Here is a 13,986-nt window from a genome sequence, read left to right on the forward strand (position 1 = left end):
ACATTTATTAATAAACAAAATATTTACAGAAAAAACATAAACATGAATACAATGGCACAATGTATCAAAGATCATGAATTTCCTCCAGCTCCTCTGAGGTTGGACGTGAGCCAAGTATGCAGCAAGCATTTCCCCTCTGGATGGCCACACTGAGGCGCTGGAACATGAAAGTGGCTGCCCTTGGGTCCCTGGTGGTGTCGATGAGTCTGGAACCCAATTCTTTAAGGAAACGTGTGGCATTTTTTCCCCATGATCCCAAGGTCTCTGATCCCACTGGGACAAATTGATACTGTTGGCTAATGTCCCTGTACTTGCTGATCTTGTACTCCTCCCTGTGGTCAGCAGCTCCTCCCTGTCGCCCCACACTGTGATGAATATAGGTGTCAGCCAGTGTGGACACACAGGTATAGTCCCATGCTAAGAGCTTGCCATTCTTCCAAGGATAGATGGTGATCCCGTTGGGGCGGTTTGCTGGGTTGTGGGTATTGTTTGCTGCAAGTGATCGTGGCTCCCTCTCGGCAGGGCATCCAGCTGTAGCAAGGGTTCTCTTAATGATGTCGTTGACCTCATTGTGTCTTGCATGCCAGCCCATGGTTTTGGAACAGTTAAGACCATGTAGACCGTATTGGTCTGCTTGCACTTCGCCGCAAATACACATATATTCTGTGTGAATTGGGGCAGCAAGGCGCAGAGCCACTGCAATACGGAGGGTCTTAGGGTCGAGTCGCGTTCCCATTGCCGATATGGGAACTGTTTGGAGGAAGTCCCCGGAGTGAGGTGCACTCACAGCCTGGAGACGTGCAATCTCCCTATCTGATGTTGCAGCCCTGAGCATGTTGGCAAGCACCTTTTCAGCAATTGGGCTATCCCAGCTTGACTGTTTGTGAGCAAGTGCTGCACTAGGGTTTGGTGCTGGAGCAGCAAGAGTCTCCCATTCGGTGATGGCACTGACATAGCTAGGGTCTTCTATTCCTACTGAGTCACTGAGGGTGTCAGGAAGAATTTGTCTTATCAACTCGTTTGATGCAATGGAAGAGGATAGGAAAGCTGGTAGAGCAATCTGGGAGGATCTGCGTACTCCTAGCCCTCCAAGCCTGACCGGAAGTGAGGCTTGCAACCACTGTCCATCGTCAAGGGAAAGATTCAATACACTCTCTAGCATGGCCTTCAGGAGAGAGTCATATTCCTTGAGTTTTGGACTGCTGAAGGCTGGGGAGCATCTCAGAAAATAGGTAAGTTTTGGGATTGACAGGCACCTGGTGAGTACGTAGAAGGCATCGTGTGTGTCAATGTCTTTCATCCTGCTTTCCATCGTCCGGAGGTCTGAGACTTTTTTTTCCTAGGATCAGATCGATGGCATTGGACCCAAGAGGAGCACCGAGGAGAGTGCTATTGGCTGGATCAATGGCTCGTGCTCCTGGTAAAACGGCACTAATATTCTGGATCATCTGTTGGTTGGTAGAAACTATTTCACATTTGGTGGGGTTTAAAGAAAGGCCCAGGCTTTCTCCCATGTCTTTAATTTTACTGATGTCCTCCAGGAGAGATTCTGTTGTGCCAGCTAGGGTACCGTCGTCCAGGAACCAGATATTGAGCTCGCTGGAGAGTGCCTCCGTGACTTCCTTGATGACCAAACAAAATAGAAAGGGGGCGAGAGGGTCCCCCTGTTGCACGCCCTCACACGAGTCAATTTCATGGTCCCCAAACAATAGTTTGGAAGTCACACTATAACACGATTCTATGAAGGGATAAAGGGAAGGGAAGTTTCTATAAACTGCTTGGAGAGTAGCATCCCTTCTGACTGAGTTGAAAGTATTGGCAAAGTCCAATTTGACCAAGGCTTTTTCATAGGGCATGTTTTTGATATATACTCGTGCTGCGTGGGCACTTGTTGAACTTCCCTCCAACAATGAAGCACTGAATTTCAGAACAACTCAGATCTGTCCTTTTTTGAGGGGGGGGGGGGAAGTCAAGAGCCGCATAGGCTTTAAATATTGCACATGAGGAATCGATCAAAATACTACTGTCGTTTGCAACTACCTATCTTTGTGAATAAATATTTTTCACTCTTAGAAACTAAGTACAGAAGTGGGTTGAGCGTCGTAGTGTCCAAATTGCTCTTATATCAAAAATCTCTTAATTTTGATGTATCAAAAATGAAACATTTCTCCAAAATCTGAAGCAAAAATCTTTTCCAATTCTTTAATTCTCTAATGAGATTTTTATTAAGTTTGTATGTTACTATTTTTTTATTTCATGGCATTTTCTTTTTCTTTTTATCAATTTGAAAATTTTGTTTTATTTTTAAAGTTGTTTTATCGCGTATAATACATAATTTTCGACTTGCACGACTGTATTCTCCTTACAAATGGATTCAATGAACTATTTTGAATTCGAACACTCTTTGTGTTGTTCGGATTCTGTGGACTTTCAAGTCTAGCGGGGAATTTCGTTGTACGCAAATTTGTTATGGGGGTAATACCCCCCTCTCAAAAGAAGAAAAAAAGTTCGCCGACCTCTGATTTACTTGTATAGGTAAACACCCAGGAGCCATGATTCGACCCCCTGAAGGCAAAGTTAGGGCAGTAAGGTTTAATTAGCATGTGTATACACACACACACACACACACACACACACACACACACACACACACACACACACACACAACTACAAACAACAGGCTAAGTGTCTATCGACAAGTGCTTTTGGAAAGTTATAACTAACACACGTACACGCGAGTGCGCGCGCGTACGCATACACACACTCATTTTGAAGACGGTAATTTAGGAGAGTGGTGGAGCACCAGGCGAGAAGTGATGTCTTAAACGGCAACCAGCACGGGTTTAGAGACTGTAAATCCTGCCTCACAAATTTCCAAGAGTTTTAATGACAGTGTAACAATATTGAATCAAGAAAGAGATAGATGGAGAGTATATTCTTCAACTGTAAGAAGGAATGACTACCGCACGAGGACGAGGTATCAGACGGAGCAGGTGTTACTAATGAAATTTCGCAGATATTCAGAGCCATAACCATTTATTGAATATGTGAACATCATGTCAGAAGAGAGTTATTCGTATCTCTTTTCACAGCAGATGTGAAATATTGATCATTAAAATCGAAAATTACGAAGAGCTACTTTTGGATTCTGAAATTCAACAGCAGAAAAGTACAGTTTTATGAAAACTGGAAGAGGAAAGTGGTGTCCCTTAGCTCGATTGGTAGCGCACTCAGCTCACACTGAAGTCCATTGTTCGAAACCCAGGTACCGGTGGAAACAGGACGTGTTTCCTTAGGACACCTGCTGTCCCCGTTCACCTATCAGTAAAATAGTTACCTAGGTGTTAGTCGGCTGGTGTGAGTCGCATCCTGGGAACAAAATTGACCTAATTTGCCGGAAATGCTCTGCATAACAAAGGCCTTTCCATATAGTAGATTATTATAATAAGGCATGTATTACAGACTCTAGGAACAGACAGCAAACCCCACTGAAAGAGGAGGACCAGGGGGTGAGCCTAGTACCCAACACATCACAGGAGGCCCACGGCAACCTACCAACTTCTGTCGCAAATTAACGACAAGTGAAGCTGACAATGGCTTTCAGGAACCTCGTAAAAGAATAATTTCTGACTTTATATGACATATATTAGGCTCGTCATGTATTATGCAACACCATCATGTAACCCACGTTTGACCAAGCAAGTGGCTTCAGTGCCTTGGATAAAAAGTCAGTCACCAGCATCAAGGCATCCCTTTGAAGGGTCACGGTTATATTGACATGCAAGTAGCAATTTTCTTGCAATATATTGCCTTCGAGAACTTGGAAAGGTATATAAAATGAGATTAAAACTGGACATAGGAAAGAGACCAAGAGCAATAAAAAGAGTAATAAACAACCTAGGCAGTGTAAGACTAGATATCAGATTGGAGAGAAGGAATATGAGAAAGTTATTGTGTTCATGTTTTTGAGAATAGACTGCTCAGCAAACGAGTATGGAAAATGAGGTGAACCAGAAAAATGACTAAGAAAAAAAAGTAGTGCACTTAGGTGTCTGTGAGGACAAGGAACTTTATATAGAGGCAAAAAAGGGAATGCACCAAAGTACAGTGATACCAACTCTGTTGTATTGATGTACAGTGCGTGTGTTTTACACATTGCAATGACGAGGAGGGTAGAGGCAGCGAACATGTGTTTAAGGGCAATATATGTGTGTGTGTGTGTGTGTGTGTGTGTGTGTGTGTGTGTGTGTGTGTGTGAGAATTAGGAGATAATTCGGAACTTGAAGACTGGGTGTGGGAGTTACCGAGAACATAATTCACAAAACTGAGGTAGGGCTTTTGAAGTAAGGGGTTTGGATATTTAGAGAGGATGGAGCAAAATACGAAGACGATGATGATGCATAAATCTGGGGGTGGAGGGAAGAAGGGGTAGAGGTCGTACTAGGATTGGTTGGAGATAGGAGGTAAAGAGGTTTTGGGGGCTAAAGCTTTGAACAGGTTTGTGTGAGCACCTTGGATAAGAGTGGAAGTAAGTGGTTTTTAAGACTTGACGTACTGCTGGAACACAAGCACGGTAACATGAAGGGATTCAGGGAAACCGGATACTCTGATTGAGTACTGGAGATGGAAGTACATCGCCTGTACTCTGAGGGAAGAGTGAGGATATTGTAGTTCGGAGGGTCATCTAAACTGTGATGTCAGCACGCTTCTGGCAAGACAGTGATTGAACGAGTGATGGAGAAAGTATTTCTTCTTTTTTCTCGGGTCATTCTATCTCTGTGGGATATGCCCGGCGAAATAAAAAAAAAAAAAAAGCAAGCTTCATGTGCAACTTTGGACGTAAATTACGACTGCCATTCGAATAATTACATATGTGAGATCCACTGAAACGATCACGAACGTGGATTATTGTTGTATTCAGGGAGAAGCGGTAAACCCATAGGGGTTTTACAGCGCCTGGGGAATGGTAATAAGAACCCTGAACAAGCATCAAGGCATCCCCTTGGAAGGGTCGTGAACCTGGATCGATGTCCGGAGCTATTTTAAGAATACAGTTATGCAGGGTAAACAGATGAGAAACCTGTAAATTTTATCCTGCACTTGCAATATATATATATATATATATATATATATATATATATATATATATATATATATATATATATATATATATATATATATATATATATATATATATATAATAAGCATCAGTAAATTTACCATCATCACAATAATCAACAGCATTTTCAGAATTATCGGTTTTTGGTATAACCTAAATTATCATTATTATTCCGTGAGAGCGGTTATCGTCGGAAATCTGACGTTTCTTCCCCTACCTAATATAGTTATTGCAAGAATTTATACTTTGTTTCCTAAAATAAGGTTCCCTATGCTTATTTATATTCTTCCGTGTGAGAGGATATTACCAACATGACCCAGAGGAAACATGACAGATTTCTACAAACACCTGCTGACTAGCCATCTAGGGTTGAATATGTAGACTGAGCTCCAGGCACCTGGTGCCTGGCTATCGACTGGGCCGCGGAGGCGATAATCAGCGGGAAAAATAAAAAGATAGAAACTAGGCAGACACTAGATATATATTAAGTATGAGGAACCCCAACTTTTCCTGCGGTGGCAAGAGAGTAGACCAGCAGGGAGGCCGCCCCTGCCCCTCAACGCACGCACAGATTCGCAATGCTGAAATCATAGTCACTTGTCGAAATATCTGGGTCACTACGTCTGCTAAATCCCACCATCATCATCAGAGAACGAACTGGGAGGTTTGCCAGTGTGGAAGGCCAAAAACAAACACACAAACAGTGAAGAGGCGAGGCCAGGAGCTGCAACCACAATTAGGTGAGTACACACACACAGGTGTCGTGACCTAGTTAAAAAAGTCAAAAGTGCAGGTTCGCATATAGTCTTCCCCAGCGGCTGTTTGTTTACATTCACCACATTCCCAGTAGCAAATCTCGTATCAAGAACACTAGAGGATGTTGAAAATGGTATATAAAATACCGACAAGTTGATGATTAAGACGCATGTGCAACAGCTGGATATCTTTGAGACGTTTTGCCTACTGTGTAGACAAAACGTTTCAACAGTAAAGACACCCAACTGTTGCATCTACGTCTTAATCATCAACACTGGAAGATGGACAGGGAAGAATCACATGAGTTACCTCCGCATACAATATAAATCATCAGTAACATTATAAGTTCTCACGTGGAAAATATAAACATTGTGAGGCCAAGAAAGAGGAAAATACAAGCGGCCATTAGTGTGTGTTAACAGAAAGTGAGATAAAATGACATTCTCTGTGACAGCACTAAACGGGAGAAGTAGGATAGAGTAGTAATAGGAGTAGGTGAAGTATAAGCAGGAGCAGAAGCAGGTGTAACGTCAATAACAAAGGATCCCAGCAGTTGGCTGAAAAAACAGTAGCAGCTTTTCGGCCCAATCCTTTTGGGAATAACGGGACCAGCAGCAACGACAGGGAACAAAAAACGGTGCCATTGGCGGTAATAGCGGAAAAAATTTTTGGCAAAAAACCCAAAATGGCACAACGGCAGCATCGAAAACGCGAAAAAAAAAAACAATAGCAAAAGGGGGAAACAGCAAAAAAACAAAAAGGGCCCATTAGACAGAAACCGGGACCAGTGTTCATATGAGTGATATTTCCGGGCTTCTCCCCGGAACCCCAAAAAGCTGTCATTATAGCCCCAAGATTTTTCCCCTCCCCCCCTTTCCCCCCATCGTTTCTCTCTCTCTCTCTCTCTCTCTCTCTCTCCTCTCTCTCTCTCCTCTCTCTCTCTCTCTCTCTCTCTCTCTCTCTCTCTCTCTCTCCCCTTTTCCTTCTTTTTTCCTCTCTTTTTAAACACAAATTTCCCTGTCCCCTTCCCCTGAAAATTTTTAACCCATCTTTCCAAGTCTTCTCTTTCCCTCCCTCCCTGCTAATCATCCAACCGAATCCTCTTCCTCCCTCCGGTCATATAGTTCTTAAAAATCCCCCCAAAATTTTATCCCTTTTCCCCCTCTTTTCCCCTCCTCTCTCTCCTCTCCCTCTCTCTCTCCCTCCCTCTCCCCTCTCCCCCCCCTCTCTCTCTCCTCTCCTCTCCCCTCTCCTCCCCTCTCTCTCTCCTCCCCCCTCTCTCTCCCTCTCCCTCTCTCTCCTCTCCTCTCCCCTCTCCCTCTCCTCTCCCCCCTCCCCTCTCCTCCCCCCCTCCTCCCTCTCCTCCCCCCCCTCTCTCTCCCCCTCCCTCTCTCTCTCCTCCCCCTCTCCCCTCTCCTTTTTCCCTCTCCCCTCTCCCCTCCCCCTCTCTCCTCCCCCTCTCTCCCCTCCTCTCCCTCTCCTCTCCTCTCCCCCCTCTCTCTCCTCTCCCTCTCTCCCCTCCCCTCTCTCTCTCCTCTCCTCCCCTCTCTCTCCTCTCCCCTCTCCTCCCCTCCTCTCCTCCCCTCTCCCTCCCCCTCCCTCCTCTCTCCTCCCCTCCTCTCTCCCTCCCCCCCCTCTCTCTCCTCCCTCCCTCTCTCCTCCTCCTCTCTCTCCTCCCCTCCCTCTCCTCCCCCCTCTCCCCCCCTCCTCCCCCTCTCCTCCCCTCTCTCTCCTCTCTCTCCTCCCTCTCTCCTCTCTCTCTCCTCCTCTCTCCTCCCTCCCCCTCTCTTCCCCTCTCTCTCTCCCCTCCTCCCCCTCTCCCTCTCTCCCCTCCTCTCCCTCCCCCCTCCCCCTCCCCCCTCTCTCCCCCCTCTCTCCTCTCTCTTCCTCTCCCCCCCCTCTCTCTCTCCTCCCTCTCTCCTCCCCTCCCCTCTCCTCCCCTCTCTCTCCCCTCCTCTCTCTCTCCCCCCTCTCTCTCTCCCTCCCCTCTCTTCCTCCCCCCTCTCTCCCCCCCCTCTCTCTCCTCCCCCTCTCTCTCCCTCCTCTCTCTCCCCTCCCTCTCTCTTCCCCCCCTTTTCCCTTTCGTCCTCTCCCCCCTGCAGCCCATCTTTTTCCCCATTGCACCCATAACCCCCCTCCTTTTCCCCTCCTTCCCATCATTATTTTCCCTCCTGTTCCCCCCCCACCCCCCCATCTTTCCCTTGGGAAAAAAATAAGGGGAAATAAAAAGGGGGAAGTTTTCCCCGGGTTTGGGTGTCGTTCATTTTTGTTTGGGACGACAACTCAGTATGACTGCGACCCGGCGAAGAAAGCCTCTCGGTGGGGGTTTATGGGGCCCGACTTTTTGGTGCGGTGATGGGGTTCTTGATCCGGGAATTTCCCAGCGCTAACCCCCCTTGCTTTGGGATCAGACCAGTTTAGCTTTTCCCTGGGCATATTACGGGGCCCAAAAGGTTGGGTTCAACCCCCTAGTGATACAGTTTTGTTGTCCTTTTGAAAATTTAATTATTATTGTTTTTAAAAAATAAACTTTAAAATCAGAAAGGATTATATAAGACTGCAGTTTTTTTTCGTAGCGATAGATACTAAAATAAACCGAGCATATAATAGTCGCTTAGAGCCCTTAAGGTCAGCTTTATCAAGGTCAGCTTTATCAAGGTCAGCTTTACCCAAATTTCCCAACTAAAAAAGGCCCAAGTTTTAAAAGGGCCCCGCATCAAGGTCAGTTTTTAAAAAAGGTCAGCTTTTATAAGGCCCAAGCTTTATCGGGGCCCAGCTTTATAAAGGGGCCCCAACTTTATCGGGGGTAAAAGCTTTATAAAGGCCCAAGCTTTATAAAAGGCCCCAGCTTTATAAGGTCGGCTTTATAAAGGTCAGTTTACCCAAGGTCAGATTTATCGGGGCCCAGTTTTAAAAAGGTCGGCTTTATAAAAAGGTCGGCTTTATCAAGGTCGGTTTTATCGGGGTCAGCTTTATAAAGGGTAAACTTTATCGGGTCAGTTTTTATCAAGGTCAGCTTTTTAAAGTCCATAAAGGTAAAAGCTTTATCGGGGTCAGCTTTTATCAAAGGTAAAGCTTTATAAAAGGTCGGCTTTTATAAAGGTCGGTTTTTACCCAAAGGTAAAAGCTTTATCAGGTGGGTTTTATCAAAACAATACAAAATTAAAATTGATTTAGTAGGGGGTAAAGCTCTGAAAACACGGCCCTAAAAAAGCTCGCTCTTTTGTTTTTTTTAGCTTCAGTCTTTATAAATGGTATCAATACCGATAAGATAATTAGACACGTAAAACATCGGGTATCTATTTGTAGACTTTTTCGCCATCAAGTAGCTTTATCAAGAAAATTTAAAAGGAAAAGGGAAAAACTGTTTTTTGTATATAGTTCTACTGTTTTACATGTCCTTGAATTATCGGTTAAAGCCACTGGGGGCAAAACGTCTTAAATCTCAGTGTTTCAATTTAAATTCTCCTTTACCCCTTTCCCATCTGCTCATTCTTTTTTCCCATTCCTACCCTTTACAGTTCTTTTTCCACCCTTCCCTTTACTTTCCCCCCCCCTCCCTCATTTTTACCTCCCCACCTCCATCTCTCCTTTATTCCCAATTATTACTTTTTCCATTATAAAACACTACGTAATATTTTTTTTCTTTGGAGGTTAATGAAATATTTCGCTAAAATTTAGCCAATCCATTTTTCCCCTTAATATAATCCACCTATAATTCCAGTGTGTGTGTGTGTTGCATTTCTTTTATCTAGCGATTATAAAGCATTTACCGTTAATAAGATTGTTGCTAATATTGAGAGTTATATATTACAGCTCCCCCCCCATATATATATATATATATATATATATATATATATATATATATATATATATATATATATATATATATATATATATATATACCTGTACTTTGAGTGCTGACCTATACTTAACTCTGTGAAGAAGTGTCTTGTTTGCTCCCGTGGACTGAACCAAGATGCCCTCCATCGAGCAACTTTACCAGCAACTTAAGGAAGAATTGAGGGCAGCGAAGATGGAGATACGGCGATTGACCGAGGAAAACAAGAGGATTCGTAGTAGTCCTCCTGTTTCGAGTCCTCAGGTCAAGAAGGGATCGTGGTCAGTGGCTGGACAGCAGGGGACGACGAAGTTGACGATCAAGAAGACGAATGGAAAGCCAGAAACGATGAAGAAGAAAGAGACTGCTGTGGAAACTCCCGTGGAAACCTCCAACGCATTCTCGGTGCTACCCGACGAATGTGAGTCTACTACTGGGATCGTCACGACGAACGACAACAAGGAAGGTAAGAATATTGTTGTTGTTGGGGATAGCCAGGTTAGATACATGGATAGGGCATTCTGCTTGAAGGACAGGAGTAGGAGACAAAGGGTATGCTTTCCTGGGGCTGGGATGGAGGACATTGTTAGCCGGCTTGACAACATCATGAACGGTAATGGGATCAATCCTATTATTTGCCTCAGTGCTGGAGGCAATGATGTAGGCAAGCGTAGAAGTGAGGATTTAGTTAGAAAGTTCAGGACAGCTATAGACATGATTAGGAAGAAGGGGGGGCGCCCTGTTATATGTGACATTTTGCCAAGAAGAGGTGTTGGTAATGAATGGTTGTCCAGAGCAATTGGTATTAATTGTTGGCTGGATAAGCACTGTAAGGATAATGCAGTACCATTCATTGACAACTGGGACAACTTCTATGGCCGAAATGACATGTATGCCAGGGATGGGGTTCACTTATCCAGGGCAGGTGTGGGTTTTCTTGCTAACTCAGTTGAGGGGGTTGTTAGGACTTTAAACTAGGATTAGTTAGAGGTATGGGTTTAGAAATGATTAATAATGAGTATGGATATATTGACTTATGCTCTGATATTAAGAATCTTAATAGTAACTGTCATGGAGTAACTCTGGGTAATGATAATTTCAGAAATTGTGTAAAAACAAAGATGAATAGGAAAAATGTGCAGAAGAAAAAACATATGATGGTATTTTATGCTAACAGTCGAAGTGCAAGAAATAAAATTAATGAACTACGTTTGGCAGTATGTGCTGGGAACTTTGATATCATTGCATTAACTGAAACGTGGTATGATTTAAAGAGTCGGGATATGACTGCTGAGTGTAATATTCAGGGATTTAAGTTATTCAATGTGGATAGATGTAATGGGAAGGGGGGAGGAGTTGCATTGTATGTTCGAGAAAATATTAATTGTTGCATAAAAACAGGTATAAAAATAGATGGAGCAGTAACAGAGTCTGTTTGGGTAGAGTTCGTGGAGGGTCAAGAAAAACTAATTCTAGGTATAATATACCGACCTCCAGGCTTGGATCACGATAGAGGGAGACTTCTTTGGGACGAAATTGTTAGGGCTTCTGGACACAGTAACGTAGTCATAGTAGGGGACTTTAACTTTAGCCAAATTGACTGGAATTCTTTGACAGGTAATCTAGAGTCCAGTGACTTCATGGAAACAGTTCAGGACTGTTTTCTGAAACAGAGTGTAACTGAACCTACCAGGGGTAATAATTTGCTAGACCTAGTCTTGTCAAATAAGGAAACACTCGTGAATAATCTGGAGATCACTGAAGAGCTTGGCGCAAGTGATCACAAATCCATCACCTTTAGCATTAATTGGGAATGCAAGAATAATGATAATACAGTAAAAATCCCCGATTTTCGTTCTGCCGATTATAATGGACTTAGGGAACATCTGTCTAATCTTGATTGGGGTTATCTAGCTAATGATTTTATTGACGATAATCATACTTATGAATATGAAGGTATCTGCTTTTATGATTGTTTTCTTAATAATGTACACAGTGCCCAGAGTATATACATTCCCCAGAGAGAAATTAAGTCTAATAATAACGATCCCAAATGGGTTAACAGGAGGCTAAAGCATCTATTAGGGGAGAAAAGGGGAATTTATAGGCGCAACCGAAGAGGAGAGGTTAACCTTACTGACCAATATGTTCAGCTTAAAAGAGAAGTAAAAAAGGCGATTAGAAAGGCTAAACGTGACTATGAAATTAGAGTTGCTAATGAATCAAAGACTAATCCAAAGGGGTTCTTTCAAGTGTATAGGACGAAGGTGAAGGAAAAAGTAGGACCTCTGAAATCTGGGAATGGACAGCTGACGGATAATGAACTGGAAATGTGTTCCTTATTTAATGACTATTTTTTGTCAGTTTTTACACAGGAAGATGTAAATGAGATTCCAGTAATTAACAATTATTTAGTTCCTGATGAATTTAAGTTAACTAATATTACTGTCACGAGGGACATGGTTATTAAACAGATAGACAAACTGAAACAAAATAAGTCCCCGGGACCCGATGAGTTGTTTTCAAGGGTACTTAAGGAATGCAAGATGGAGCTTAGTCAGCCATTAACGAGTGTATTCAATGCGTCCATCCTTACCAGTGTTGTGCCAGAGATGTGGAAGATGGCTAATGTGGTTCCTATATTCAAATCAGGGGATAAGTCCACTCCTTCAAATTACCGTCCAATAAGCCTGACATCTATAGTGGGCAAGTTATTAGAATCAATTATAGCTGACATTATCAGAAGTCACCTTGAAGAGCATAACTTGAAAAATGAATCTCAGCATGGATTCACGAGAGGTCGTTCCTGCCTGACAAACTTACTGACGTTCTTCAATAGAACATTTGAGGCAGTTGACAGTGATATTGTTTATTTGGATTTTAGTAAAGCCTTCGACAGAGTACCTCACAAGAGACTCTTAAGAAAAGTGGCAGCTCATGGTATAGGAGGTAAAGTTCTAGCATGGATTGAGGCATGGCTTACCAATAGAAAGCAGAGAGTTACCATTAATGGAGTGAAATCTGAGTGGGGATTAGTCACTAGTGGCGTTCCACAAGGATCAGTTTTGGGCCCTCTCTTGTTCATAATTTACATTAATGACCTTGATGAAGGGATTACTAGTGACATGAGTAAGTTTGCTGATGATACAAAGATAGGCCGTATAATTCACTCTGAGGAGGATATCAATGAACTCCAGGACGATTTGAACAAATTAATGTCTTGGTCTGAGAAATGGCAGATGAAGTTTAATGTGGATAAGTGTAAGGTACTTGCCCTTGGTAATGAAAATAACCCTCGAAGCTATAATCTAGGTGAAGTAGAGCTTGGTCATACAGAATGTGAAAAAGACTTGGGAGTCATGGTAAGCAGAAATCTAAAGCCAAGACAGCAGTGCCTCAGTGTGCGCAACAAGGCCAACAGATTACTTGGATTTATCTCAAGAAGTATAAGTAACAGAAGTCCAAAAGTTATTTTACAGCTCTATACATCACTAGTGAGGCCTCATTTAGATTATGCTGCTCAGTTTTGGTCCCCTTACTACAGGATGGACATAGACTCATTAGAGAACATACAGAGAAGAATGACTAAAATGATTTACTGTGTAAGGAACCTCCCGTATGAAGATAGACTTAAAGCCTTAAATCTCCACTCTCTGGAGAGGCGTAGAATGAGGGGAGATATCATTGAAGTGTATAAGTGGATGACGGGCATAAACAAGGGAGACATTAATAAAGTACTGAGGGTGTCGAACCAGGTAAGAACCAGGAATAATGGATTTAAGTTGGATAAATTTAGATTTAGAAAGGACATAGGTAAGTACTGGTTTTCTAACAGAGTTGTAGATGCGTGGAACAGTCTTCCCAGTGGGGTGATAGAGGTTGGGACCTTGGGTAGCTTTAAGAAGAGACTGGACAGATATATGAGTGGGAGGGGCTGGGTTTGATTGGTGTCAAGGGGTACGGGAGTTATTTCTTGAGTAGCTTTAGGTAGATGTCGTTTTGATAAGGACCTGCCTCGTATGGGCCAGTAGGCCTTCTGCAGTGTTCCTACATTCTTATGTTCTTATGTTCTTATATATGACATTATCTCTCAAAGATATATAATATTTCTCTGCTTTTTCAAGTTATACCATTTATGAATATACGATAATTATGGATATATTATTATGCATATTCGCTTTAATGATATGCAAGTTTTTCTAGTACGTAATTATGGAGTCACGGTACTAGTAGTAAGTATACTAGTAACAAGACCACGTCGTAAACTGTT

The sequence above is a fragment of the Cherax quadricarinatus genome, chromosome 56 (assembly GCF_038502225.1).
Source record: "Cherax quadricarinatus isolate ZL_2023a chromosome 56, ASM3850222v1, whole genome shotgun sequence".
NCBI lineage: Eukaryota > Metazoa > Arthropoda > Malacostraca > Decapoda > Parastacidae > Cherax > Cherax quadricarinatus.